A 27,567-nucleotide genomic window follows, 5' to 3' on the forward strand; every position below is an offset into this window, starting at 1 on the left:
AGAAGGGAATGAATTATATGTGTCGATGCCAGTGATGAAAGGGGGAGGGGTTGGGGGGGCAGGGGAATGGAGTTGGGGGGTGGCATCACCAGGCCCAGAGCCCCTCCCCTCCCTAGTCACCCCAGTGGAGCACAGATCGGTTAAGACTTGAGTCAGCCCTCAAATTCCTGGATGTTTATCAGCTGATGTCACACTATTGCAAGGTTTTGTATCTTTTTAGCAAACAATAGTATCAGCACTGATAGGATGAGCATATATCCCTTTCTGGTCTCCACAATTGCTCAACAGCTTCCCGTACCACAGAGGGTCACCGCAAGATGACCAGCTTTCCAGCGTGGTCCTGCCTACCTGCCCAGAGTCCTGGAGGAGAGAAGGAAGGCTCACTCCCCCAGCGATTCCTTTGGGAAATTTAGGTCAGCAGGATCTAATTACCCAACTGGCTCAAAGCTGAGATTTCAAGATTAATGCTGAAGGAGGGTGGGGTAGGGGTGCTGAGGACTCCTAATTGGGAACCATCTATTTCAGGGCCCACACATCAAAGGTGAGGTCTTCGGCCCTAAATGAACAGATCTCACCACTGGAATTACACACAATCTGCTCCAGTCTGTCCCCAAAGGTCTCCTCCAGAATAAGAGGCGGAGCCTGGAGGACTTCGACTCATGAGGCTGCGGGCAACAGCTCCAGGAGAGGACAGCGGCTGGCGAGGGGTGCACACCTCCTGTGTGACACACCCCTCCGTGCTTACTCCTCCAGGGGAGAGACCCAGAACCCAGAAGAGGCTGTGCTCTGCAGCAATCAGACTCCTCCCAGGTATAACAGTAACTAAGAAAGCCCCCGCCTTCCTGGATGGTTTCACAGTTGTCCCAAGTGCTATTACACCCTGGGCCAACTAACGTCCTCGCATTGCAAAGTGGCGAGAGGGGGTCCCATGCTCTACATTCCAAGGGCCCCGGGGCTGCTGACAATGCCTGCCCACCCCAGCGGTCTGGGTTCCCAGACAACTGGAAGCAGGAATGTTAACTGAGCCTCCAGAATGCCCACGGAGGCTCACGCGGACCACAGCAGTCAGTGGGGGCTTAGTAATTTTTTTAATTAAAAAAAAAAAAAAAAACACAGCAGGGGCGCCTGGGTGGCTGAGTCGGTTAAGCGCTCTGCCCTTCATCTCAGCTCAGGTCAGGACCTCATGTTGGTGAGTTCGAGCCCCAGTGCTCCCAGCGAAAAGCCTGCTTGGGATTCTCTCTGTCCCTCCTCCACTCACACTTTCTTTTCCTCTCTCTCTCTCTCTTAAAATAAACAAACTTTTGGGGTGCCTGGGTGGCTCAGTCGGCTAAGCGTCAGGCTTTGGCTCAGGTCATGATCTCGCGGTTTGTGAGTTCCCACCCCCGCCCCCGCGTCGGGCTCTGTGCTCACAGCTCAGAGCCTGGAGCCTGTTTCAGATTCTGTGTCTCCCCCTCTCTCTGCCCCTCCCCCACTCGTGCTCTGTCTCTCTCTGTCTCAAAAATAAATAAAAACATTTAAAAAAAAACACACACTAATTTCTTTAGGACGTTCCCAGTTCTAGGGTTGAGGAGGAAAATTCCTGGGACGAGCCAAGAGCCCCAAGACTCTATAAGAAGTTTCTTCGGGGTTGGAGGTCCTACAGCGGGCAATCGCTTGCGCATTCATTCAACAAACACTCACGGAGCGCCGCCTGCTGTGTGTCCTGAGCCAACGTGCCCGGGGGCCCGCGAGGTCCGGGAGCCCAGAGAGTCCGGTCCCTTGTGAGTACGGTCCCTGCGTCCTCCTCTCCTGTGCCTTCGAATTGCGGAACTTTAAACTGCTGGGAATTTCGGATGAGGCAAGCAAGGCCTTGCTCCCAAGGTTATTGAAACAACCCTCACCCTCCCAAGAGGTTTTAAAAATTATTATTAGTAAGCCCCCCTCCCCCCGCCCCCCCCCCCCCCCGTCTGCCCCCAGCCGCGGCCCGCCGGGTGTTGCAACCCCGGCCTCTCGCCCAGCGGAGGCTGCCCGGCGCTTCCCGAAGACGCCTCCGGAGGGACCGAAGCTCCGGTGCCGCCCCGCGCGCGCCCCGATGGCCCCCGGGTGGGGCGGTGGGGCGGGCGGAGGAGGGGGCGGCACAGGGGGCGTCCCCGCCGCCCGGCGCCCCGCGGCCGCCCCTGAGGCGCACAGCGCCCGGCGCTCGGGAGCGGGAGCCGGGGCCGGGGCGGGAGCCGAGGGGCGGGGCTGGCGGGGTGGGAGGGGCGGGGCGAGGCGGCCCCGCCCCCCCCCGGCGCGTTTCTCTCCCTGCACTTTAAAGCCCTCGCCTGCTTTTTCTTCTGTGCACAGAAGTCGCGCTCGGGCTGCCCGCGCGCTCGCAGCAGGAACCAGGCTCCAGGCGCTGGCGCCGGGGCCGCGGGAGGAGACGACTTCGCTCCCTGCGGCGGGCGCGGCCCGGGGCGCCCCGGCCTCCTCGGCCCCGGAGAGCGGCGGCGGCGCAGGCGGCCCTCCCTGGCGCGGTAGGCAGAGCCGGGCACGGGCACCGGGTGGGTGGGGGGTCCGGGCGGGGTGGGCGCGGGCATGGCGGCGGTCGGGGACTGAGTGGTGGGCGCGGGGCTGGGCGCTGGGGACCTGGTGGCTGAGGGTCCCGCGGGGAACCCTCCTCTCGCCACAGGTCCCGGGCGAGGGGGCCGGGGCGCCGCCCAGCGCCGCTGCCGCTGCGGACGCCTGCGGGTCGCGGCGGCCCCGGATCCCACCTGCGGGGGCGAGACAGGGCGGTGGTCCCCGGCGGCCGCGGCCACCGTCGCGCCGGGGGTCGAGGCTCAGCTACCGCAGACCCGGGGAGGGGACCCAGACGCGCAGCGGCCCCCGCCGACTTCCAGGTGCCGGGGCGCCCCGAGGGGGGGGCCTCTTGCGACTGCGACTGTCCCCGCGGTGGAGGCGGGGGCGCTGACCTGCCCCTCCCACACGGGGGCAGCGCGACCCCGCTCCGCGAAGTTAGTTTCGCTTTTCCCGCCAGTCGGGACCCGGCTCTGCAGCGCGGCCCTTACTGGCCCCCTCGGGGCTCCCCCCGCCCTGTCCTCCGCGCCTCCCCCGGGGAGCCCGCCGGGCGACACCCCGGGCGGCGCCGCCGTCTCCGCCGTCCCGGAGCCGCCGCAGCTTCTCCCGGCAACCAAGGGGGAGCCAAGGGGGAGCCGAGTGTTGTGTCAGCAAATCGATTAAAACAGAAAAACCAGAGCAGTCTGGGTGGGTCGGTGGAACCGCGGGATGGCTCAGTCTGCGCGCCCGGGGTGTGTGCGGACCTGGTAGTTGTCCTGTTCAAGTTCAAGGCAAAGGTTCCTGGAATGTTAACTGGCCCCTGGCGCCGTGGCTTGCCCTGATGGGAGGCTACAAGAGTGTGTGTGTGTGTGTGGTGTGTGCCTGAGAGCGTGTCTGTGTGCAAGAGGTCTGGTGACAGTGTGAATGTGTGTCTCTGAGCCTGCCTGTGTGGGTGTGTCTGAGGGTGTGTCCGTGTGAGATTAAGTGTGTGTCTGCACTGTGCTTCTGGGTCTGTGTGTGTCTCTGAATGTTTCTGCATGTCTGTGGGTGAGTTAGGGCATGTGTCTCTGCGTGTGTGCCTGGGGTGAGTGTGAGTGTGTCGGTGCGGGGTGAGTGTGCTTCTCTGCGAGTGAGGGTGTGCATGCCCCCCATGGTAACCTGGCAGTGGGGCTGCTGGTTACTGAGGGCTGGTTACTTGACTTCCCTTGCCTGGTTCTCAAAAGTAGGCTGTGCGGGGACCGGGCGCAGGGACACCCTGCCGGTGGTGCCGGCTCGGGAGGACCCAGGCAGGCTCCTTCTCCCTCCCTCTCTTTTTCTCCGAAAATGAGCCGCACGGTTTGGGGGTGAGTTGGCAGGGGCTGCTTCCTGAGTGAGTAATATTTAATGAAACACTCCAGCCTGGAGCATCAGAAACTGGTCATGAGCTGAGTTTTAACAGGTGGCCATGGTAAAACAACGCCATCCCCCGGTGACTCCAGTTTGGTGTCTTTGGCAGAATTCTCTCCCGGGGTAGGACAGCTGGGGAGGGGGCCCAGAACTTCATCCCCGATTATTGAGGACAGCGAGCAAGGAAGGCGGCGGCGGGGTTGGGGGGGGGGGCGCTCCTCCCTTCTGTGTCCCATCCCTATCTGATACTGCCCCTCTGGGTGGTGGAAAGTGCTAGATTAAGCATGAGAGGCATAGACAGGCATCCGTCCCCCCCCCCACTCCCACCCTGCTAAGGAATCGTGGAGCTGGGGAAGCCCTGTCTTACTTGCAGGGCATCTGCGTAGGCCAGTCTTTCCCTTCCCAGCAGAGGTCCAGAGAGGGTGGCTGGCTTACGCAAACAGCAGACCCAGGGCTGTGGCCGGTCTCCAGACCCCTGGCTGTGGCTGCCGGTTACTGCCTCCCGTGCTGAGGTCACGGGCCAGGCACCTCGCTGCTGCCCAGCTGTCAGGTGATGGGCCCGATTAGATCATTTTAAGCACTTCTCGTTCTCTTACTGCTTTTTCTTTTGCAGACAGGGCTTTGCCCAGTAAAGAGAGGGAAAGACAGAAAGAGAGAGAGAGAGAGAGTGTGCGTGTGTGTGTTTGCAGATGGGGAGGTGTGGGGTGGCCTAATGCAATAACTTCACAAATCCTTTTCTTTCCCAGCCTGGCTACCACCAGGGAAGCAAGAAGAATAAAAGCCGTGGCCCATGGACCGCAGTGGTTCTGACAGTCACGAGCAGGGGCAGATCTGGCTTCAGGGAGGTCGGGGCCGCGGGGCGGTTGGTGGGGGCTGCGGGGCTCCTAGGAAGGAGTGGTCCTGCCAGGGGCCCTGGGTGATGTCACTCTGTTGCTGGGTGAGGCTGCCTTCCTTGGGCTGCTCCAGCAAGGCGAAAACCACCCTTCAGTGGGCTCCTGGGGCTGCCCTCTAAAACTCCGTGGACCCCTGGGCAATCGGCATAGATGTTTAATTTCTCCACTGGGGCCTGGGAATGGGCTGGGGGTCCAGCCGGCGGAGGCCAGCGCTGCCCCTGCTCACTAAGGGCGATGCGGTGCTCTCTGTGCTCTCCTCGCTGCGCCTGGTCCCTTCTTGGACCTTCCCTCCCCTCGGGGGAGCAGAGACTTGCCTACCGATGCATTTGCACATTCAGCGAAACCTCCGACTCTACGGCGTTCAGAGTTTTGTCCAGAAATTCCACACCGGTTCCTTTCAAGAAACATAATGCTTTCCCTTTTCCCGGTTATCTGATAGAGGGAGTTCCTCCTGATCTAAGAGTAAAAGTCTAGCTCATAGACAGGTGCCGGGCATGTGCTACTAAGTGCTTTACAGGCGGGATGTTATTGGAGGTGATGATGATGTTGATGATGATGATGGCAGTGATAAGAAATGGTTTTGTGGAATGTGTTAGCACTAGGCTGTGATCTGAGTCCTTGACGCATTAACCCTGTGCTTTTCCTAAGAACCCAGGGCAGCGAGCTGGTTTTCCTGGGGTTGGAATGGCCACATGACTTGGCCAAAGTCTTGCCGCTACTGGCTGGTGGAACAAAACTCTAACACTAATTTTGGTGCGTAAGCTTTTACTCAGCACAGCATGCCACCGCCATCACCTTAGCCTTTTCTCCAAGAAGCGTGGGCTATTTTTTTTTGTAAATTTTAATGTTTATTTATTTTTGAGAGAGAGAGAGACAGAGCGTGAGTGGGGGAGGAGCAGAGCGAGAGGGAGACACAGAATCCGAAGCAGGCTCCAGGCTGTGAGCTGTCAGCACAGAGCCCGACGCGGGGCTCGAACCCACCAACCGTGAGATCATGACCTGAGCCGAAGTCGGACGCTTAACCGACCGAGCCACATAGGCGCCCCTGCTATTTTTTTTAATGAAAACTTTTTATTATGATGGAAAATTTCCAACACCTACCAAAGTTGGGAGAAGAGTATAAGGTGCCCTCACCAGCTTCAAGGGTCAGCACATACACACGCCCACGCTCACACACGTGTGCACGCATCCACACGCACGTCTACATACACGTGTGCACACTCAGGCTGGACCATTCTGAAGCAAACCTCAGGTCATCTGTAAGTAGTTCCTAAGCGTGTAAGGGGAAATATCAAGTCTCATAGAGGTGGAGTGTGATTCCCTGGGGGCAAGTCGGGGGAAGTGTATTCCTCCCGACTTGGAGTTGAGGGTCCCTCCTGGCTGTGGCAAGGTGAGGACGGCTCACTGGGGGATCCGTCTTGTGGTCCCCCAACCCCAGAGTTTTGGGGAAAGCCTCTTGCTTGTTTTGTGTTTTAAAAATCCTGTTCATTGCTCAACATGACAAATGAATCAGTCTGCTGGCCATCGGACAAACCACATCAGCTCCCCTGGGCCTCCCGTGGAGATGGGGAGGAGACCCTGAAAGACTCAGCCCTGCTTGGCCCCCCCCCCCGCCCCAGCCCCCATGGAGGCTGGGCCTTGTGCAGGCACGGGCGTTCAAGATCGCACCTGGGTAGCAGGGGACGTGGGAGTCATTTGTCAACAAACATGGCACCCGGCCCAATCTTAAACCCAACCTTGACCATCTTGAAGTCACCGTGCGGGTGACGGACAGGCGGAGAAGGGTGGGGGCACCTGCCACCCTCGGGGTGCCTCTGGGAAAACGAGGGAGGCGCCGGGTGATCTGGGCCCAAGACTCCGGGCATGTGACACGTAAATGCCACACGGAGGAGAAATCCAGGGTCTACCTGGTGACAAGGTCCTGACAGCTGTGCCAGCTGTGAACGGCCCTTGTCAGACAGGCTGCTTGTGGCCACACAGCTGCTGGCTGTTTGGGGGCCTGTGATTATTCAAAATGCTTCCTTGTGTCTGTGCATCTGTTTCCTGCTGGTTGGGATGGAGGCTGGCGGTGTTTTCAAGGTGAAATCCACAGGTTTGAGAGCTGTTTGGACATGCCGATGTCTGTCAGCCTCCTCGCTAGTTTGGGGGGTCACAGTGGGTGGTGACCCCATAGCGAGGGCTGGGGGCCAGGGGCGTGGAGGTACCTTGCACCTGTCCCAGATAGAAATGGCCTATGGATGTGTCGGGACGGCAGCTAGGCCTGGGGCTCTTGTGGGAGGCCTGGGCTGAAGTAGAAACTTTGGAACCTTCTTTTCCAAGGGGTTACTAGAAGAGATCCTGGCATGAGCCGAGGCATGCCTGGGGTAGAACCCTCGTTCTGGCATTTTCTTCTAGAAACAGGGTCCCCGGGCCCCTGGCTGCCTCCATTCTGCCTCCGTCTCTGCGGGTTTGACTCCCAGCGCTCCCTCAGTTAGGCGGGGTCCTGCGGATTGTCCTTCTCTGACTGGCTGGTCTCCTCAGCCTGATGTTGTCGGGGGTCGTCTGTGTTGTAGCCTGCGTCAGAACGTCCTTCCTTTTCAAAACGGAATAATCCTCGGGGCGCCTGGGTGGCGCAGTCGGTTGAGCATCCGACTTCAGCCAGGTCACGATCTCGCGGTCCGTGAGTTCGAGCCCCGCGTCGGGCTCTGGGCTGATGGCTCGGAGCCTGGAGCCTGTTTCCGATTCTGTGTCTCCCTCTCTCTCTGCCCCTCCCCCGTTCGTGCTCTGTCTCTCTCTGTCCCAAAAAAATAAATAAACATTAAAAAAAAAAAAAAATTCAAAACGGAATAATCCTCCATTGTATGGATCTGCCTCATTTTGCTTATCCGTCCATCGGTGTCAGTACAGGGTGGGGGCCGCAGAGCCGGACGAGGGGCTCGAATCCACAAACCGTGAGATCGTGACCTGACCTGAGACCGAGGGTCCGATGTGTAACCGACCGACCAAACCACCCAGGTGCCCCCCGCTTGTAAAAGTGTCCCTCCCAGAGGGACACTTGCTCACGGGGTGTTCCCGTGGCGGGAGGCCTGCCTCCACCTTCCACCCAGAGACCCAGCCAGACACACGCTCACCCTCTCGAGGCACCGCGGGCAGCTGGCAGTTGTCCCGCTGGACAGCCTGGGTGGGGGGTGGGGTGGGCAGGGCCAGGCCACACGGGGTCTCGCTCACCGCTCTGTCCCCAGCGCTCAGCGCACACAGTAGGCGTCTCCTAGGTACCTGTTGGACGGGTGAGTGCGGGCAGGGCTGGCGGTTCAGTGGTTCCCAGCAGGGCTTGGAGAGACCTAATCTGGGCTCAGGGGCGGCCCAGACCCCGGCTTTCCCTCAGAGCGTCGGCCACCCTGACTGTGCGGTGTGACAGCCGCCTCATGGGGTGGCCGTGAGGTTTCAGGGCGGTGACGTGCATCAGCACTGGCCGCAGTGCACAGCCCCGACATCCTGAGGGGCTGGTGGCTTCACTCCCCACGGACTCACCCATCACCCGCCCCCTGACTGCCCAGAATGTCCCCCGTGACCCTGTGGGAGGTCCAGAAGTCCAAAACAAGCCGTCTGAGCTATTTTGGACTTCTTGTCATTCATTCTTTCACGCAAACATTTTTCAGCCCCTACATGTGTGGCCAGTCTACTGGGCAGAGGATCCGAAGGAAGCGGGGGGGGGGGGGGGGGGCGGGCCTCACTCTCAGAGACCTGTCTAGTGGGGGAGACCGGCCTGTCTCCCCTGATGACCTTACCTGGGCGTCGCGGAGAGGGTGACAAGGAGAGGGCAGGGGGAGGCGGGTGGGCACCCCAGGTGCAGGAGGCGAGCACGGGCTGGCCTGTGGCTGGGGTAGGGCTGAGTGAGGCCGAGAGGCCACAGGACGCCGGGAGGGCCCTGTGGGGAGAGGGGCTTCTTGAACGTGACTTGGGCTCCTCAAGGCGGTGGCTGGGGGCCTGGACGAAACGGAGGAGGAAGGGCCCGCAGAGAAGTCAGGTTGAAGGGCTGGTCTCAGAACTTCAGGCCCGGTGCTGGGCTCGGTGACCACTGGAGGCTGGCGGGAGGCTGGCGGTCCCGGTGGGCCCTCCGATGCCCCGTGTACGTATAGTTAGTCCTCATGCTGTCGGTGAGGCCTGTAGGGCGGTGCAGCCCCATTTTACAGACGGGAAGACGGACGTTCAGGGCCACTGGGGCCTGAGGGGAGGAGCTGGGAGTCCAGCTCCCAGGCTCCCGGGTCTACACCCTCACCCGCCAAGCTCTGCCATGAAGAAGGGGAGCGGCGGAGGCGAGTGGCCAGAGGGGCCAGGCTGGAAGACTGGATGTCACCGTGGCCTGAGAAATTGACATAGGGGGTCACAGAGTGACAGAAGGGACCCCGGGTTTGTGGGGCTATGATGGCACCCGCAGCAGAAATGGGATTGTGGCTCATCGGAGAGCCCTTAGCTGCAGGAGGCCCCTTAATATGCTCTGCGATACTGGCTGCTTTTTTTTTTTAATTGAGGTGAATTCCATACAACCTAAAACGAAGCATTCTTAGTTCTCAACATTTTTTTTCTTTTTTTTTTTTTTTAAATTTTTTTTAACGTTTATTTATTTTTGAGACAGAGAGAGACAGAGTATGAACGGGGGAGGGTCAGAGAGAGAGGGAGACACAGAATCTGAAACAGGCTCCAGGCTCTGAGCTGTCAGCACAGAGCCCGACGTGGGGCTCGAACTCCCGGACCGTGAGATCATGACCTGAGCTGAAGTCGGACGCTTAACCGACTGAGCCACCCAGGCGCCCCGATTTTTTTTTCTTTTTTAAAACATGCTTATGTATTTATCTTGAGAGAGAGAGAGAGAGAGAGAGAGAATCCCAAGCAGGTTCCACACTGTCAGCCCAGAGCCCGACGTGGGGCCCGAACCCAGGAACCGTGAGGTCACGATCTGAGCCGAAATCAAGAATCAGACTATTAACCGACAGAGCCCCCCCACCAGGCACCCCACGTTCCCACCATTTTCATCACCCAAAGGGAAACCCCATAGCCGATGGCTATCCCCCCGCCCGCCGCCTCCCCCAGCCCCTGGCAGCCAGCAGTCTGCCTTCGTCCGTCTCTCTGGATCTGTGTATTCTGGACATTTCCTATAAATGGAATCATCGACTCTGGGACCTTTTGTGTCTGGCTTCTGGCTAATTACGTTTGGCGTGGAAAGTTCAGTGTTTCCTGAATGGAAGCTGCGTTTCCCTTCCTGGCTCACGTGGGGGCCGCTTGAAGGTGGGGGTGGTTCTGTTCAGACAGCTCGTCTAAAACGTTCACCTAGAACTCTAAACACCTGCCTTCCTCTCCGCATCCGTTGCCGCCCAAGACCCAGCCACCGCCCTCCTGCTCCCAGCCATCCTTTTCATTGTGTTAAATTTTTCCAGCGATCTTTTAATTTTTTTTAATGTTTATTTATTTTTGAGACAGAGAGAGACAGAGCATGAACGGGGGAGGGTCAGAGAGAGAGGGAGACACAGAATCGGAAGCAGGCTCCAGGCTCTGAGCCATCAGCCCAGAGCCCGACGCGGGGCTCGAACTCACGGACCGCGAGATCGTGACCTGAGCCGAAGTCGGACGCCTAACCCACTGAGCCACCCAGGTGCCCCATCCAGTGATCTTTTTAAAACGAACACCCGACGACGCCCACTCCCTTCTCAAAGCCCGTCAACAGGGACATTGCTCTTAGGGAAAATTCCCCAGACCCGTGATGTGGCCTTCAGGGCATGACCTGGCCTCAAGCTCACTTTGTGCAGCCATCCCCCACCTCGCTCAGCGATGCCACATGTGTCCCCACGCGGACCGGCTCTGGGGCTGGGGGGCCAGTATCTCACAGAGCTTTTTCTCCCCCACCCCCCCAGGCCACCTGGGGCTGGTGGCTGTTTCCAGAATGGATCACTGACAATATAATTTGGTGCCACTTTCAAATCCTGCCGGCCCGTCTGCCACCAGAGACGCAGCTCTCGTGAGTCACGCTTTCTCCTTCCCTCCCAGTGGTGGCTGAGACCTGACCATCGGGCCCCAAGGGGATGGCCTGTCTCTGTCTCGTTTGAGCTAGGACCCAGAGCTCTGGAGCAGGGATGCCCTGACGGGCGCACCGTTTGCTCTGTGGCCACCCTTGGCTGGGTCACCGGCACTCCAGCGGCGGGCCCTGGCTTGGGACAAGACCTGACCTGTCACCGCCTCGGGGAACGTTGGCTCTTCCGTCATTGGAGCCCCTGACAGCTTCTTCCCCGCCTTTTCCCTCCCAGCCTCCGGCCAGCATTTCGGGGAGGTCGTGTCCGCTCCTGTTCTGCTCGAAGTACGATCTTCCAGAAACGGTGTTAACCTTTATCAGATGGCTGCTGTGTGTCAGGCCTGAGGCCCCTGCTGCTATAGACCGAGTTCTAATTCTTCAAACAGCCCTAGGGATTAGGTATGACCTCCCCCTCAACAGAGGAGCAAAGTGAGCTTCAGAGATGTTTTCTAAGTTGCTGGAGGGGACACGGCTACGTGGGTGACATACAGCTGGCCCGTGTTCTTTCTGCTCTGGTGAACACGCTGACATCGTGTAGCACTTCCTGTCGCCAGGCGTGACGCTGGAGTCGTGCGAAGCGGCCCTAAGCCCTCAAGCATCTGTGACGGAGCAGGTAGAGATGACAGGTGACAGGCGTGTGCAGGAAACACTGGCCAACCTGCCGGGGGTGCTGGCTGGGCACAGAGAGCCTCGTGTGACTATGCAGGAGCACTGTTCTAGGCTGGGGGGGGGGGGTGGGGTTCGTGGTAGGGGGCAGGGAGGTAGAGTGACCCCAAGGAGGAGGGGCTGGCCATTAGGAGAAGGATCACGGGAAGCTGCTGTGTAGCAGGGAGGCCCCGGATGCCAGGCCCAGGGGTGGGTAGGAGGTACCCTGGGCCTTCCCCACCCCAGTCACCCCAAAAGCTATTCCTAAGAAGGACGGATAAACTAGAAATGTTTGTCTCCATCCGCCTCTGCCTCCTTCATTGAACACTCTGGCCAGGTCCTCATAGGAGCCCCAGTCAAGGCCCTGGTCCCTTTGCCTGGACGCTCTGGGGACTCTCCCGGCAGACCATTAACCATCAGCAGTTTGGCTGCAGGTCTGGCCAAGGCTGGAGTTTTTGGCTGGCGTGGTGCTGCACCGTGGCCTGGACCTCTCCTGGGGCAGGGCAGTGGGGAGGCTCCGTGAGGCTTCTGCACCTGCCGGGGCTCCCTTCGGGCCGCCTAGGAAATGGGCCGTGGTGGAGGGATCTGTCTGCTAGGCTGATCCCAGGGGGCCTCATGCGGCCCTGACATAAAACACAGGATTCAGAGGACAGCAGTTTTGGGGCAGGGGGAGCTGGGGGGAGCGTGCCAAGGTCTTGGGGCACCGACATGGCTTTCTGGGGGACGAGCCCCTGGACAGATCGGGAGGACCTGGGAATCAGAACCTCCTTGTTTAATTACTCTGAGGACGGGGGGCGGGTGCAGGGGGAGACGTGTGAGGGTGTTTGCTTGTCTGAGGGTCTTGGCAGTTTGGAGATTTTGAGAAGCCCTAATGAGAAAGGTCACCTTGCATTTGTGAAGCTTGGAAGAATCACCCTAAGGGGCAACACCAGTGTGAAATGTGTTTAATTATGCATAAATTATATCTAAATGTCAGGGTCCCTTGAAACAAACTTCATCTTCTTTGGAGAAATGTGATGTTCAAAACAATAGGGATTTCCCCGCTCTCCTGGTTCTACTCTATCGGGCCACATTTGGGACCCCAGGGTCCCAGCAAGCCTGCCTTCCTCACCACCGTGTCACCCTCGGGGGTGTCTAGACAGCTCGGGATAAGGTTTTCTTTTTTTTAATTCCTTCGTCATTCAGCCAATACGCACTGAATGCCGGTGCTGTTTCGCTGTCACGGTGCCTCCCCTGAGGGAGATGCCCGGACAGCACCGACCCAGGGGCCATGTCTGAGCTGAGGGCTGCACCAAGGCCGGGTCCCCCCATCCCCCAGGGTGTCTCCCCACTCCTGAGGTTTTGCTTCCGTGTCAGCGTTTACGTGCGTTATTTTCATGGAAAATTTGGGGCACGTGCAGGAGCCGAGGCTGGTGTCGTGAGCCCCCCATCTCCGTGACCCGGTGCCACGTGACTGCTGTTCGTGCGTCTTGTTCATGTGCACGGGACACGCTGCTTTCTGGAAAGGTCCCGCTTTCCAGGGGATAACCTCAAAGTCCCAGAAAGGGCCGGATGGGGATCTTGTGGCTTTGGACACCACATCCCCCGGCTGCTGGTTTCCCTCAGAGCCTCAGGCCGTGCCAGAGTGGGGAGACGGTCATTGGAACCAGAACAGGCCGACTTTGATCTTTTTTTTTTTTTTGTTTTGAGGGGTGCAGCGTTCTGTGCAAGACTTAGCTTTGGGGGAAATTGTTTGAACTGCTGAAAATAAGCTTAGAGGCCACTGTCCTAGAAGCAGACTGGAAGTGGTCTTCTGTCACTCCCTCCGCCACCACCCCCCACCCCCCACTCCCTGGCCCGACTGCCCTTTCCCCAGAACATTTTGGTGAACCGGCAGGAGCAGATAAAGGTCAAGGTCAGGGGCCAGGCACGATGGTTCTGCCTGAATTGCTGGGTATCGGGCACGAGACGTGGCTTGATCCGCCACCTTTTGGGTATTAGGGATGTGACCTCTGTTTTCTTTCTGCGAAGGTGGGTTTGGAGCATCCCTGGGGAACCAGATAACGTAGCTGTGTTTGGGCAAAGTAGAAAAATGGAGTTGGCTTTCCCTCCTTCAGCCAGAGAAGAAGCCAGCACGGAGATACAGGAGCCCTTGTGATGACCCAAGTTTCTGCGTTGGTGTAATTGTTCTCCTTGAATTTTTAAAAAGACAAAAGCAGGGAGAACCCGGCTTTCCTGGGTATTAGAGCGGGATGCTGTCTCTTCAAGGCTCAGAGTGTATACAGCAGGACTTAATGCAGGATTCGATCCGAGCTGTCTTGCTGAGATGTAATCCACATGCCATGCAGCTCACCCATCGTGAACGTCCGCTTTTTTTTTTTAATTTTTTTTTTTAACGTTTATTTATTTTTGAGACAGAGAGAGACACAGCATGAACGGGGGAGGGGCAGAGAGGGAGACACAGAATCGGAAGCAAGTCCAGGCTCTGAGCCATCAGCCCAGAGCCCGACGCGGGGCTTGAACTCGCAGACCGCGAGATCGTGACCTGAGCTGAAGTCGGATGCTCAACCGACTGAGCCACCCAGGCGCCCCAACGTCCGCTTTTTAAAAAATGTTTCTTTGTTTATTTTGAGAGAGAGTGTGTGCGCACGTGCACGTGAGAGCCAGGGGAGGGCAGAGAGAGAATTCCAAGCAGGCTCCTCACTGACAGCGCCGAACTCAACCTCACGGACGACATGGGACTCCGTCTCACGAACGGTGAGATCATGACCTGAGCCAAAATCAAGAGTCAGATGCGCGACCGACCGAGCCCCGCAGGCGCCCCTGTAAATGTCCACTTTGATGATTTGTAGTGACCGTACAGTCGGGCAGCCAGCAGCCCCCATCCTGGGATTCATGACCGCTCCCCGCGTCAGGGGCTCTGCAGGCGGGAGCCAGGGTACGAGGATTGCGGTTCTGAGCCCCGTGCGTGCCGGCACCCGTGTAGGAAGTACAGTCACGGAGGTTTCTTGGGTAAGCAGCTCGTGAGCTGCGTTTTATGAGAATTGGACAGTCTCGTGCCTCGTCGCTGCACTGACACGGCACGATCCTGGCAAGCACCTGCTGACGGCCGCCTGGGTAGAATCTGGGGCTCTGCGGAGGATGTGAGGGGGAGGTGAGCCACAACAGTGTGTGCCGGTTGTCCAAGGCTGGGTGCAAGGCTGTGCGTGTCCCCAGTGGACTGTGCCCACTGACCAACTTTGCCTCCTGGGTTTAGACCAGTTTGCTTAATATTTATTGAGCACTTACTATGTGCCAGGCACCATGCTTGGCACTTTGCGCGCCTTAACTTATTCACTGCTCCCAAGAGTTCTGCTGAGCGGTGTTGGTTATGCCCATTTTACAGATGGGGAAACCGAGGCACGAAAAAGTCAAATAACTTGCCTGGGGTCACACAGCCAAGAAGTCAGGCTGGATGCGGCCCCAGCCTGGGCTCCATGAGGCCTCTGAGCACGTGGAGGCTCCTGATCTGGTGGGATGGGCGTGGGTCCAAAGGCAGCAGTCATTAGACTGCCACATGGTGTTAAGGTATGTGACATGGGCGTGCCTGGGGTGCTCCCGGGGGGATGAGAACTTTCTGAAGGAGAGAAGCCTTAGCCAGGTGAAGGGGAGGGTGCAGGAGGGGCTCCCAGGTGGGGGAGGCGCCAGAAGACAGACTGGGTGAGAACTGGTTCGCGTCAGCCTGTCCCTCCTGTGTCTCGCTGGCCAGCCCTTAGCAGGTGCTCCGTGGAGACCGAATGAAGACGGCCGTTGGAGAGTCAAGAAAGCAGAGATCCTGAAGCTTATGTTTTTGCCTTTAGGAGTGACCAAAACAACTCGAAAATGCCCTCAGATGCTCACTTGACATTTTCAACGTCTCTGCTGGGCTAAGAGTAGATCCGGCTGTGTCCGCCGAACCCTACCTCCCCTGCCCCCTCCAATCAACAAAACGGGTGGCCAGCCGGGAGAGCTGGGGCTGGGGGGGCTTCCGGTCCTGCAAACAGCCGTCCTGGAACCCTCCAGAAGGGCCTGCTCAGCAGGCTGCCCACCTTCTGCACGTCCAGGGGGCGAGATCCCAAGAGGGAGGCCCTCTTGGTTCACAAGCCAAAGGAGAGGGAAGAAATCAGGGAAATGAGGGCTGGGCCCCGGGCACCTGCTTCTGTTCTTTGTCTAGTAAATCGCGTAAAGAAGTTCAGAAAATTACTATCTCATCCCTGAGTTGCCCTCGGCCAGACTGGGGTGTAGTTCTTCTTACATCGTCTTGTTTTTCTCCAAGAAAAATCAGCCCGCAGCATCAGACTTTAATTACCTTCCCTAGGGACAGTTCCTGTGGATATTTCTAGTGACAAGTGGCTGAGGTCACGCTCCTACATAAAATTAGGGTTTTAAACTGGGTCACAAACTCAGATACTCCCAGGGGCGAGGAACGAGGCCCTAGGAAGCACCCAGTGGAAGGCGATGCGGGGGGGGCGGGGGGGGGGGGCTGTGGCAAAGTAGGGTGTGTGCGTCCTGGGTTAGGGAGTGGCCTCTTGCCCAGTGCCCTGGAGTGTCCATTTCTTTCCCCCCTAACAAAAGCCAGAAATCCAGTGTTGTTTTTTTTTTAATGTAGGCAAATAACTTAGGGGTTTTTTTTAAGTTTATTTATTTATTGAGAGAGGGAGAGAGAGCAGGGGAGGGGCGGGGGTGGGGGCGTGGTGGGGACAGAGGATCCCAAGCAGGCTCCACGCTGTCAGCACAGAGCCTGATGCGGGACTCGAACCCAGGAACTGTGGGATCACGACTGAGCCAAAATCAAGAGTCAACTGCTCTAATGACTGAGCCATCCAGGCACCCCTGGGGTGTTTTGTTTTGTTTAAAGAAACAACACAGAATAAAATGTCTGAGGCCTCCCTGTACAGTGGAGAAGGCAAGGCCAAGGAGCCGTGGGTCGCGGAGCCTGGGGCTCAGGGCTCCGGGACTAGACTCGTCCCCCTGGCCTGGCCCCTCTCTCCACCCCCCCACCCCCCCACCCCACCCCCGCCCTGCATCCACCTCCTGGGCGAGGCAGCAGGGCTGGAAACCGACTCCGCAAATTCCACTGCAGCCAGAGGGACAGAACCTGGAGGGACAGAGCCCTAGAACAGTCCACCCACTGTCGCTCCCTGACAAAAGGCGCCCCTACCTGCTCAAGAGTCCGCATGTGTCGCTGCCTGTTTGGCGCCAGACGCAAAGGACTGCACATAGACTGGGTGATCCTGACAGGTTCCGTTGCCCCCATTTTACGGATGAGGAAACTGAGACCCGCAGAGGTTCACCTGACTAGATGGGGCGGGATGTGGATGCGAGTCTCATCCCTGAGCCAGGGCTCATAGAAACCATCAGGTCTCACAAAGTCGGGACCGGGACGCAGCCAGAAAAGCGCGTTTCACCCTCGACCTGGCGCGAACGGACTAGCCCTCGCGTTCAGCCGCTCCCAGGGCGTCACCTGCAGGTTGGGGGACGTGGCGTGCACGAGGGGCCCCCCGGTCCCCTCCTGGATGGGAACCTCGAGAGCACGGGCGGCCCCACCTCCACCGCGGAGGGGACTGCTCCGCCGTTCGCAAGGTTGCTGACTAATTCTCTTTGCAAACGGTTCAGTTTCACATGCTTGAGTTTCCAGTAACTGCGTGGGTGGATTTGTTTCATTTAAGGGGAAAACAAAACAAAACAAAACATGGAGGGGGTTTTCTTTCCCAAGAAGAAGACTCACCAATTATGGGTTGAAGTGTGTGCGGCTCTGGGCACCGTGGTGCGGTCCCTGCGGCCAGCGGGCCCCTTGGCAGGCGGACGCCGAGGTGGAAATCGCTTAGTCATGAACGAGCAGGGAGCAGGTGCGGGAGGTCAGAGAGGTGCGGAGGCCCCGTGCTCTCCCCACTCAGCCCTGCAGACAGGGGAGTGGGAGGTGGAATAGGACTGGCGGGGGAGGGGACAGCCGGCCTCTCCCGCCCTGGGGCTCCCTGCACCTCCCTCCCAGGGGTCTGGCCTGGGAAGTGGACACTCCCCAGCTGGACCGGCCTCCTGCTTCAGGTGAGTGGGAGCTGGTGATGTGCCCAGGCGCGCTGGGGTGAGAGGGGTCCCCAGGGGACTGAGCAGGGGTGTGTACGGGTGTGGGCGGGTGTGGGTGTGCACGGGCTGGACCAGATAACATTAGCGTGCCGGTTTAGCGTGAGCCCTGGCCCAGCAGGGCAGACTTTCCTGTCGGCCTTGGGCAGGATCCCGGGGCCTCAGCTGTGCCGGGCGTGACTCTCCTTTAGCTGCCGGCTGGTGAGGAGGTGCAGGCTGTGTGGGCAAAGGGCTGACTGATGGAGGGGCACCTGGGGGGGGGGGGCTCGGGGAAGTCGCCCCTTACCAAGCGATCGGGGACTCTGGGTCTCTTGGAGCCCCTAGGCATCCCGCCGCCCTGGGGGCACGAAGACATCCCTATATGACATCTTTGGTTCACGGGCTCCTTCTCTGGAGGAAGCCACGTTGGGAAACCGTGTTTAGTCTGGGTGTCGGGGCTGGAGCAGTTAGGAGCCCGACCTGGGAGTCAGGTGGAGGTGGCTGGAGTCTTGCTGTGGTACTTCCTGCCTCTGCGCTCTGGGCCTCAGTTTCCCATCTGTGAAATGGGGGTGTAAAAGGACCCCATGGATGGAGTGAGTTGATATGGGTTAACTTCCGGATACTGCCCTTCCCATAACTGGGATCCAAGGCCTGAGATGGGATGGGGGGGGGGGGGGCTTACTTTCGATGTGCCTTCCTGCTCCCAGGAAACGTGGCTTGGATTTTTATCATCTTTAGTCCTGGCCTTTGAGAACTTGCCTTGTGTGCTCTTTGGAAGGGAGGAGGGCAAATGTACGGAAAACTCCCAAACAATATCATGTTAGGCAGAGGGTAATAAAGACAATGAGAGGTGAGCAGACTTCTGGAGTACTAAGATGGGGCTCAGAGTTAACTGTCAGCAGGCGAGTCCAGGAAGGCTTCCTGGAGGAGGTGATGTTGAAACCGAACCTTAGAACGTGTAAGGACTGGAGAGAGAGAGAAGGAAGGAAAAAGGGAAGAGATCTGTCACTGGTGGAAGAGGCCGTCCGTATACGAAACCACCAGGAGGGCAGATGGCACCCAGTGTGTCGTAAGCCCTTAATAGATATCCTCAAAATCAACGATTCTGGGATTTTTAGTTGAGGTATCTGAGAACTTATTTTTATAGCTCTGTTCTATTTTTATAGATGTGGCTCAAAGAGGCCAAGTAATTTGTCTGGGATCCAGGTTGGAAGCCAGAATCGAAACTCCTTGCCTTCCCAGGGCAAGGGGTGGAGGGGTAGAGGGTGTGTGTGTGTGTGTGTGTGTGTGTGTGTGTGCGCGCACGAGGTGGAGATCTTCAGGTCACCGTGTGGGAAAAGACAGTTTCAAAGCCATATGCAACTGATTTCCTGTGTCGAGGGGACCAATTTTTTTTTTTGAGCCCCTGAAGTTCACAGGCTTCGTGCATGGGTGCTTTTAATTCTTCCCTGACCCTCCTCCCTTCTAATTCACCCCACGTGTTTGCCACAGGCCCGTGTGTGCCAGGCGCTGTCCCCTGTGTCCTGGCCGCGGAGCATGCGGACGGGAAACAAGGACACAGGCCAAGGCCTAAGGGGAGTCCCGACCCCGTGTACTTGCCCTTGTTCGGTTTTTAAGCCCGTGCTATTCTGGAACTTCCCAGTGCCCCGGGCCTGCCCTGGAGAGCCCAGGCTGGGTGAGACGGTCTGACTCGGGCGTCCCATGGGAGCCAGGGGAAGCGGGGTGGACGGTCTCGGCCCCTGACAGCCAGGTGGGGACCACAGGAAGCCGCTGCACTCACTCCCTTTCCGGGCAGGTTCTGGGAATCTGCGGCACGGGGAGGGATGGTGTTTCCTGTGGTCTGGTGAGGGAGGGGCTGTGCGCCTGGGCTGACAGCGGGTAAGGGGTGAGGCTGGGCGTGGGCACCCGGGGGCCGTGCAGAGCAGTGGCTTAGTCGCCTCCACTCCGGTCCCTCCCAGCCCGCGCTGCCTGAAGCGTAGGCGGCACCTCCAGGCTGCCGTGGGGACAGGAGGCGGGACGGAGGGCAGAGTCCTGCACCTGTGGCCCACGCTGAGCTCCTGCCCTGTTCCTCGGTGCCGGGGCCCCACCCTTCCGACCTCCGCTCTCAGGCTCCCCGCGTCCGGGGAAGACCTTCTGAGTTTCAAATTCTGGCTTCTGACCTGGACCCCAGACAGATCGGCTTCCTAGAGCCTCAGTTTCCACATCTGTAAAAACGGGCACCAGACTCACCTTGCAGAATCGCCCCAAAGACTACACGGAGATAGTGTGGCCGCTGCCTCCAGGGCTGAGAACCGTTCCCCTGCGCGTCCAGCGGTTGGGGTGGCTCACCCAGCTCGGTGCCTCTGCCAGGCTCTGGACGCAGCCGGGCGGGTCAGGCCTCCGCCCATGAGGATTGGCCGTCCCTGGTCACTTGAGCTGGCGTTACAACACAGTGTGACCGGTGCAGGGAAAGCCAACAGGAGGGACCCCTGGCCCAGGACCCCCGCCTTGGGGAGGGCTGTCCTGAAGCAAGCTCCAATGAGCAGGTAGGGACCAGAGAGGTGGGAGCCGAGGGGCGGCGCGAGGGGGCGTGGGCTTGGGAACCACCGCAGCCGCGTGGTGTTCACCTTGCCCGTGAACACGCCCCGCCCCACCAGATCAAGGCTCCACCTGGCGCGCTTACCCCCCTGCCCCCCATCTGGAGCCTTGAAGTTACAAGGACAGGAGGAGAGATGGGCAGGAGGGATGAGGTCGGTCCTGGGGGCCCTCCTGCTCCACCCCCTCCTTGGGACCCCACTGAATCGAGTAAAGGAGGAGGTGGAGACCATCTTGGGCTGGAGGCTCAGTGAAGCCACCCAGCCTGCGTGGCTCGCGTGGAGCGGGGAGAAGGCCTTCCCGTGTCCGCCTGGAGCTCGGAGAGGCGAGCCCAGAGGTGGAAAGGGGCAGAGGGGTACTTGGATCAGGGTGCCAGGCGGTGATGGGTTTTACGTGACTCTGAGGTGTGGGCTCCCTCGGGTCCCCAGTGTGCCCGATGTGGTTTGGGTGCGGTGGTGACATTGACAGGGCCACCTCTCGAAGGGCTTTAAGTCACTGTCCAGCCTGGTGGTGGGAGATGGGATGGCCCGTTTGGAGAGAGCTCCCGAGTCCATACCTGGTGGTCCTGTGGTTGCTTGGGCAGCTGGGCTCAGGTGGGAAGCCTGTCCCCAAGCCTCCAAGCCCCAGACCTCCCGGGAGGATGGTGTCTCAGTTTCTGGGCACCTCCCACCCCCCGCTTTGGTCTCTCTGCCTCCCTCTCGGGTTTTCCTAGCAGAAACTTCCTTCTGCAAATATTTACTGAGCGCCCACTATGTGCCAGCCATTGTTTAGGCAGAAACAAGACAGACTGGAGGGGGATAATTAACCATTGTTGTCTCTCTCCGCGCGTTGGGTGCACCTCTCTCTTGCGGGCCCCTCTGCGATACCTCCTCCCTCCCTTCCTCCCTCCCTCCTCCCATGAGGCTTTAGCGTCCTCTCACCTGTCCTCCCCCTGCCCTTTACAGACCTGGGTGTCCCTGCTCCCTTGTTGGACTGGGAGGTCTTGGAAGGTCCTGGAGAGCCACGAGCCCCTTTGTAAAGTCTTGGGGCTCCAGAGCACACCATTGGTGGGGCATTTTGTACCCGGCGGGTTTGCTCCGTGTTCCTAATTTATCCCTTGATACTTGGAGGAAGCCCGCGCCCGCCCCCTTCCGTTTTGCAAGCAACTCAGGCCGTGGAGCAGGAGGAATGGTTCACCCTGCGTCATTGAGGGAGCTGGTGATACGGAGCTGGGACTTGTCTCCATGCTCGGGGCCTGTCTCGGGGGCGTGTGAGGAACCCAGGGGGCGCTGTGGGGTCTTGAGGGATGTGGCGGGAGTCGCCGTGACACCCTCCAGGGCAGAGACCTCGCTCGCCACTGTCCGGTCCCCTGCCCGCCTAGCACAGGGGGCCTACGTGGGAACTTGCCGAATGAATGAATGAACGAACGAATGAGCTAGCCAACCTCTTTACCAACAACGGAAGAGTTAGGTAGCGCCTTTGACCCAGTCGGCTCATATTCCGTGCTTGCCTGCTGATGTCTGTCTGTCTCCATGAGGGCAGGGGCTCTGTCCGTCTAGTTTGGCGGCCCTGGTGCCTAAGACAGTGCCTGGCACACGCAGGACTGAATCGGTCGAGTGCTTTTCAGCCTCGATCCCAGCTGTGGGTCTGACCACACCCCCAGGTGGCCGCCCCCCACTCCCGCCGCTCGTGACCTTCCTTTCGAAGGTGACCTGGAGGGTGGGCTCTGTGCCTCTTGTTTCCTTGGGGGAGGGGGGTAGAGGAGTGATTTTTCGCTTATGTCACTGGCGTTTCTGAGGCCATACCTGCTCTTGTGGCTGGTTCAGGTGGGACGGATTTGTGGGACGCTCTCTGCTTATGAAAGGTTGGTGTGAATGGAAGGGGTCACCACCGCCCCCATCTCCAGTGGGAGACCCTCCTTTGGAACAGGCACCTTCTTTTTTTCTTCACTTTTTTTAAGTTTAGTTATTTATTTTGAGAGAGAGAGAGAGAGGACGAGCATGAGTGGGGGAGGGCAGAGAGAGAGTGAGAGAGAGAGAATCCCAAGCAGGCTCCGTCCGCACTGTTGATGCGGGGCTTGAACTCTCGAACTGTGAGATCGTGACCTGAGCCGAAATCAAGGCTGGACGCTTAACAGGCGCCCCCAGGCATCTCAGCTTCTCTGCTCTGTTCACGTCTCTAAATTCCTGAGTCTCTGACCGACTCCCCAGGCCAAGGCAATGGGACGGACCTCGGCTGAAAAAGGCCGAGCGTAATTACAGGCCCTGGAAATACTTCTGCTTCCCTCTGAACCTGCTCCTCCTTGGCCCCCGCCCCCACACCTGACAAAAGCCCTTAAACCTTTCTAGTTCAAGTCTGCAGAGGCATCCCAGGCCGTGCGCCTTCAACGTTTGCATTCCTAGGGCTTAGCCGCTTCTTTTGAGTGTGGAGTTTCTGGGTTAGTGGCGCATGAAGCAGGAAGCCAGGGCTCTTTGCAAAGGGGGCACGGGGTGGCCTCGAGCCCCAGGGCACATTGTCAGGGGAGAGCAGGCCCTGTGCGGCTTTTGTAAACCTGCCCGACCTTTGGCCAGACCTTGGTACCTGCCGGAGAAGCGTCTAAGCAGTACTGCCCTCCGGACCTCCAGGGAACACTTAACTTTTCAGCCGAAATTAGATGAGAGTGCCGTTGGAACAGCTTAGGCCGCGGTAAGGGAGGCAGACGGGGCAGCTCGTTAATGCCGTACGTCGTCGCCTCCGAGACCCACGGAGAGGGAGGCTCACCGCTTTTCTCGCATGGGCTGCCGATTGTCGCCGGACCGTGCCGAGGACTCCGGGACCAGCCTGATGTCAGCGACGTTAAGTGTGAATCACGCTGAGTCATGAGAGACAGGATGAGGGCACCGGACTGGCCGGAGGCCTGGCCGAGTTCATGCAGGAGGTTCGTTTAGCCACAGTGGGTATCTCGGGTGGCAGTGTGTGGGCAGGGCTCGCTGGGCGTGGTCCCCGCCGGGCTCTGCAATCTCAAACCAAGTCGGGGACCCGCCTGCACACTTGGGGCAAGTTAACTCACACCTGGGAATAGATAGCATCGTGCAGGGAGTTTCAGCACCTGCTGCCCTGAGCTCACATCCTATTCGGGTCTTGATTAGCTCTTAGCAATGACCCAGATCCCTGGGGCTTAGTCCCTGGTTCCTCCTGAGCTCCTTCTTTGTCTTGGGCCGGTTGCCGTGGCTTCTCTTTAAGGAGCACTCAGTACAGTCCAGGCGCCGGGGTGCGTGTGCACAGGCATCGCCTAACCCTGAAGCCACTCCTGTGACACAGATACGGTTATTGTCCTCGTTTTGCAGACGGGGAAACCGAGGCCCGGAAAAGCTCAGGTCCTAGCTGGGGAAGGGTCAGAGCTGGGATTGGAACCCAGGGTGGTTACTTCCAAAGCCCAGGCCCGTCTCAGATGTGCACGAGTTTTCAACAGATGTGCGTTGGTTTCTCCCTCCCCGCCTCGCATGGTGACCTGACCTGTCTGCAAATGGGATTTAAGTCCTGATCGATGGTTGATTGAGAGGGGGTGTCTATGAATGAAGGCCCAGGGTGACGAGTGTTCCTCAAAGCTGTAGGAGAAATGGTGTGATTCCTGGGGAGAGGTGTGCTTACGGGGCCCTAGGGCAAATTCTGGGGAGGCCAGGACCACCTCGGGTTCCACCAAGGTTGAGTACTGGCAGAATATTCCAGAGGGCCAGGAGAGCCAAGAGCAAGGTGGCCGGTTGCTGGACACGATGGGCCCTGCTCTGGCCACCCCGATGGTCAGCAGGGGGGTGGAGGCCCAGCTGCGGGGGCCCCTGTGATGGGGGAAGCGACACGTCGGGCCATCAGACACCTCCAGCCCCCCAGCCCAGCCCCCCTTTCCTTTGTTGTCTGGCCGCGTCAGACGTCTGGGCTTGCAGGGAGGTTCCTGAATGGGCCTTGGAAATAGGTCACTCCCTTCCCGTGCTGCCCGCACTGACCCACATGTGACCTTCCCCGTGGTGACAGTGTCTGGCTGTCACTCTTTGATGCTGTCTGTAGAGGGGCTGCGAATGTCTGGGGGCAAGGTGGCCGCCCCCTCCCCCCCCCCCCCCCCGCCGACCTGGCCTTCGAGGACCTTACGGCATCGCCGGCCGGATGCTCCCACCGGCAGCGCTCCTCCCCTCTGCCATGCTGGAAAGGGGAAATCCACACTCCTGACCCTCTGTCTGAGCGTCCGACCTTTTCTCCTCCTCAAAGTGCCCTGGCTGGGCTGGCGGCTCTGACCGTCTAGAGGGAACAGCCTAATTCCTGCTGGGCTGGAGCCAAGAGGGACTGACAGCTCGACTTGGCCCCTCCCTGGCCCTCCAGCCCCTCTGCCGAGTGCTCAGCAAGTGATGTTCCTTCCGAAAAATCACTGGGGTTTTTCCGATTCTCCCCCTGGCTGGCTTGGGGAGCTGTCCCCCAGGGGCCTGCCGGCAGAGATCGCGGTGGGGCTTGGAAGATGCTTCCACGAAGCCCAGGTGCCAAGGATGACAACCCCAAAGGTCCACACTCGTTGTCTCCTGATGCCCAGAAGGCAGTACTGGGCCGCGTGGCCCCCTTTGCCTGGGCCTGGAGCCCTGTCTGCCACGGAGGGCTTAACTTGGGCTTAATATTTAGTCTTCGTGGAACCCAGAGGTGCACAAAGCAGAAAATGGAAAACACCAGACCCATCTCCCCTCAAGGAAGTGGTTTCTGTCTCACACCTGGCTGCCCCCGTGGCTCGAGCCCCACAGGGCAGATTCTGGGGAAGTGGCCTTTGTGGGTCCCTGAGGCCTCCTCGGCCTCCATGAGACAATGCCACGTCCGCACCACTGTCACTTCTGCGGGGCTTCCAGGGTGACGAGGGGTCAGGATCTGCTGCGATATCACAGACGGCAGGGCCGTGCAGCTCGGGAGCTGTGGGCTGTGGGCCTCCCCCCTTCCTTCCTCCCTGTGGCCGGTGGGAAATTCAGGGGGACTCTTCCTGCAGGACGGAGAACCGGGATGCGGACCCCAAGGAGCGGTCACGGGCAAGCTTCATGCACACCAGGTCCCGCCCCCTCGGCCACCTGAAATCCAGCTCTGGAATCCCTTCTCAGGCACCCTGGTTGTTCGGTCAGAGCTCCTGGGGTTTTTTGCCGTATCTTTTTCCTCCAGTTTTTAGGGCCTATCTTTTTTTTTTTTTTAATGTTTATTTATTTCTGCGACAGAGAGAGACAGAGCATGAGTTGGGGAGGGGCAGAGAGACAGGGAGACACAGAATCGGAAGCAGGCTCGAGGCTCTGAGCTGTCAGCCCAGAGCCCGACACGGGGCTCGAACTCACGGACCGTGACATTGTGACCTGAGCTGAAGTCGGACGCTCAACCGACTGAGCCACCCAGGTGCCCCGGGCCTATCTTTTATGTGTGCCAAAGTAGGGGACCAAATCCCAGTGGATCATTACATGTTCATGCTTTTCTTAGCGAGTTGATGTGCTCGGTGCAGCTGGGGTGGGCTCCAGGCGGGCAACACTTTGTTCTTTTCACCGTGGGGACCCGCTGTGGGGGCTGGGCTGGCACATAGTGGGACTACACGATTCCTCGCCTCAGTGAGCTGTGTCCAAACTGGCTGTGGTCACATCCGTCGCCCTCCTCTGCGGCAGGATCCGCCGTGATCCCACGGCTCACCGCATAGTAGGTGCTCAGGGAGGCTTTGGTGGGGAACGTGGATTGCGTCGGGTGCCGTTTGCACATCCCTTGCTGTCCTTGGCGGTGTCTCCGTGCCCAGCCTCAGAGGGGTCCGCTTGGAAGGGCTTGGGTCCTGGACGCCGTGTCCCCGACAGGCAAGCCAGCCGGGTGGGGATGGGGCAGAGGCAAGACAAAGGCCTGGTTGTGCCCTCGGAGAAAACCCAAACCTGGTTTCCCTGAGGCTGAAACTGCCAGTGCCCGGCCCGCCGTGTTCCCATAAAGGGAACTTTGTGTGTGGCTCCCAGCGGGAGGAGGAGGTGGCCAGCCTGCCTCCCAGCACCCAGACTCTCCCCGGGAGCGGGTGTGACCGCCTGGGAGCCACAGCTCACTGTGATGATAACTCCTGTGATCCTTGACCTCTCTGGGCCGACACTGGCGAGACGGTCGTGTTTGGGACAATCAGTCTGTTCTCCGTGTCACGGGGCCAGCATTGTCGGATCCAGACCAGACACATTCTTTCTTGGAAACCGAGTGGGTGAGGGCGGTGGGGACGAGGCTGGGATGGGAGGTGCCCTACGAGCGGGTCTGTGCCAGGCAGACCGTGGGGGCTGCAGGAGTCCCGTCTGGAAGCACAGCCACCTGCCAGCTGCTGCCGCTGAATGGAGGGCTTGTCTGGCTACTTGAAGCTGGGACCCCAGGGCTCAGCACGGAGCAGCTGACGAGCCCGCTTCTGCTCCCACTGCTGCCTGGGGCGGGGCGGGGGGGGGGGTGTGTTCCGGGGGAAGAGCAGCCCCTGCGGGGCCAGGGAAGGGGCCAAGGCTGCCCCCTGCTGTCTGGGTATGTGCCTGCCCTGCACACCAGGGATGGCTGGGCTGTTTAGGGGTCAGCTCTTGACGTGTTTGGAGACTGACTTCTCAAGGGATGAGGGGCCTGGAAGGCAACTTGGGGCAGAGAAGCTGCCGATCAGTTGGCGGAAGGTTCCAGAGCAGAGGGGGGACAGACAGGAGGATGCCTGATACGCCTTCAGGAAGGAGGTATGGGAGCAGAGGCCCTAGGCCCTGCTTTGTGCAGGTGGCATTTCTGTGCAGCTTGGCAGTGTGGGAGGTGGCTCCGTGGAACGCACAGCCCCTGACTCATTCAACAGGTGTTCGTTGAGCACCTACTGTGTGCCAGGCACTGTTCCAGTGAAATGACACCTGCCCTTGTGAAGCACGTGTTCTTATAGGGGAACGGGTCTTTTTTTTTTTTCTTCCTTCAGATTTCAACTCTGTTCTTTTCTTTCTTAAAATGTTTATTTATTTATTTATTTATTTTAATTTTTTTTTCAACGTTTTTATTTATTTTTGGGACAGAGAGAGACAGAGCATGAACAGGGGAGGGGCAGAGAGAGAGGGAGACACAGAATCGGAAACAGGCTCCAGGCTCCGAGCCATCCGCCCAGAGCCTGACGCGGGGCTCGAACTCACGGACTGCGAGATCGTGACCTGGCTGAAGCCGGACGCTTAACCGACTGCGCCACCCAGGCGCCCCTAAAATGTTTATTTTTGAGAGAGAAAGAGAGAGGGCATGCGCACGCATGAGCATGAGCAGGGGAAGGGCAGAGAGACAGGGGGACAGAGGATTTGAAGTGGGTTCCATGCCGACAGCAGCGAGCCCGACGTGGGGTTCGAACTCACAAACCTCGAGACCGTGACCTGAGCCGAAGTCGGATGCCGAACCGAGTGAGCCCCCCTAGGCGCGCCGGGGAGCAGGTCTTAAGCAGATCAGCAAATGAGTGTCATTGGAAAGTGCCGAGGGAAGAGCCGA

At 59.0% G+C, this 27,567-nt stretch overlaps 1 protein-coding gene and 2 long non-coding RNA genes across 5 annotated transcripts in view; 2 read left to right on the forward strand and 1 right to left on the reverse strand.

The window, feature by feature from the left end:
• SPSB1 (splA/ryanodine receptor domain and SOCS box containing 1) overlaps positions 1-27,567 on the forward strand; it is an 83,142-nt gene that overhangs the window by 12,506 nt on the left and 43,069 nt on the right. The window contains exon 1 of one of the 3 annotated variants that reach the window (XM_086715599.1): positions 2,306-2,495. The exons of 1 other annotated variant lie outside the window; for it this stretch is intronic. The gene's annotated coding sequence lies outside the window, so the exon portion shown is untranslated. Of the gene's footprint in view, positions 1-2,305; positions 2,496-17,275; positions 17,524-27,567 lie in introns of those variants that run through there. One more of the 3 variants, XM_086715601.1, reaches the window with a different exon arrangement.
• Positions 8,760-13,835, forward strand: LOC147577762 (uncharacterized). The gene is made up of 2 exons (XR_015254452.1): positions 8,760-9,339; positions 9,581-13,835. It is a non-coding gene; the product is annotated as an uncharacterized LOC147577762 (long non-coding RNA).
• Positions 16,639-19,959, reverse strand: LOC112848564 (uncharacterized). Its single transcript, XR_015254453.1, has 3 exons — positions 19,768-19,959; positions 17,207-17,377; positions 16,639-16,776 (listed from the first exon to the last, which is right to left on the reverse strand). It is a non-coding gene; the product is annotated as an uncharacterized LOC112848564 (long non-coding RNA).

Source organism: Puma concolor, chromosome C1, assembly GCF_028749965.1.
Source record: "Puma concolor isolate L17-30 chromosome C1, mPumCon1.1.hap2, whole genome shotgun sequence".
Lineage (NCBI taxonomy): Eukaryota > Metazoa > Chordata > Mammalia > Carnivora > Felidae > Puma > Puma concolor.